Here is a 1,988-nt window from a genome sequence, read left to right as displayed (position 1 = left end):
TGTCCAGTTTCGCATATGAGCCAAAGATCGTGTTACACAGATCAACTCAGCAACAATTTCGACGCGAAACAACTTGGAAAATGTCAATGGATCTCTTATGTTTCCAACAAGCCCAAGAACACATGATTTGGCAAAAAAAACTACAAGGTTACGCTCCATTTGCCAAAGGAGGTCAATCTAATTCTTTACTTGAAGAGTTTTAGGTCCAATTGGTTTAAGAGCTTCCAAAATTATGTTTGGCAACCAGGAGTTGTTTTCTACTAAGCCCAAGACGAAGAAATGATACAACCCATGTTGTTTCTCATCAACAAATTGGACCAAGGAGTCAAAACAAATAGAAGATCAAGGAATGCACTTTATGGGCTAATACAAGAGCTTATGGCCAAAGAGACTATGGGAAATGTATTGGGGATGATACCTATCAAGTCCAGCCCACTTTGAGCCTAATTCAAGTTCAAGAAAGCCCAAAATAATCACTTTATTTTGTGGTCAAAGAAGAGTGACGAAAATTGAGATACATGCACCTAGAGTCACTTTGGAGGAAGGGATACATGCACAATAATTGATTCTTCATTCAACTATCTATATTTATTGTTTTTTTTTAGTTTCAAGAATAATACTTGGCTTTGTTATCAAGTTTTCTTATCCTATATAAATTCATGTAAGAGGAAAGAAATAATCAATCCAACTTTTTTATAAAACCTTTTCTTTTTTAGAGTGATTTTCTTCTGTTCTTTGTGAACAAAACCAATTGCTTGGTGTGATTCCAACAATCAAAACCGACTACTTGGTGTGATTCCAATAGTCAAAACCCCAATCTCCTTGGTGCGAGGCTGAGAGATCCGATCTTTTTGGTGTGAGGCTGAAAAATCAAACCGGTATATCAAGAGTCTTTCCACAACTCTTGTGCGACCATTCATTCCACCATCCTTATCCTTAAGGCTTCATTGTCTTTTAATTAAGGTGTCTCTATCAACCAACTCAAAGGTGCCGAATCCTTGGGAGGATCATATCATGTTTGTTGATGCAGCATGGGAAGGTAATTGCCTATGCTTCGCGGCAGTTGTGGAAGCATGAAGACAACTATCCTACTCATGACTTGGAGATGGGTGCTGTAGTTTTTGCCCTGAAGATTTGGAGATCTTATCTTTATGGTGCAAAGGCACAGGTGTTTACAGATCATAAGAGCCTGAAGTACATATTCACTCAGCCCGAGCTGAACTTGAGGCAGAGGCGGTGGATGGAGCTGGTGGCGGATTATGATCTAGAGATAGCCTACCATCCTGGTAAGGCTAACTTGGTTGCAGATGCTTTAAGTCGGAAGCTGGCGGCTTCAGCTCAGGAGCAGGATATCGACTCTCTGGTAGGAGAGATATGTGCGTTGAGCTTGTGTGCGGTTTCTCAGGAACCGTTGGGTTTGGTTGCAGCTGATAGAGCAGATTTGTTGAGCAGAGTGCGGTTGGCTTAGGAGTTGGATTTGGGGCTGGTGAATGCCTCAAAGGATATTGACTCAGAGTATCAGGTTTCGGCTAATGGTACTATTCTGGTGCATGGGCAGATCTGTGTGCCCAAGGATGAGGAGTTGAGGCAGAAGATTCTGAGGGAGGCTCATGCTAGCATGTTCTCTATTCATCCAGGTGCGACTAAGACGTACCAAGATCTCAAGAGGTACTATCACTAGGTCGGGATGAAGAAGGACGTGGCTAGTTGGGTTGCGAGGTGCGATGTGTGTCAGCTAGTGAAGGCTGAGCATCAGGTACCAGGTGGTTTGCTGAAGAGTCTTCCCATTCCAGAGTGGAAGTGGGATATGATTACTATGGACTTCGTGGTGGGTTTGCTAGTGTCCAGGACGTTTGATGCTATTTGGGTTATTGTGGACCGGTTGACTAAGTCCGCACATTTTCTGGCCATTAAGAAGACTGATGGAGCAGCGGTCTTGGCGAAGAAGTATGTGAAGGAGATAGTCAGGTTGCATGGGGTGCCAGCGA

The sequence above is a fragment of the Camelina sativa genome, chromosome 4 (assembly GCF_000633955.1).
Source record: "Camelina sativa cultivar DH55 chromosome 4, Cs, whole genome shotgun sequence".
In the NCBI taxonomy this organism is placed as follows: domain Eukaryota; kingdom Viridiplantae; phylum Streptophyta; class Magnoliopsida; order Brassicales; family Brassicaceae; genus Camelina; species Camelina sativa.
This window is presented reverse-complemented; position numbering follows the sequence as displayed.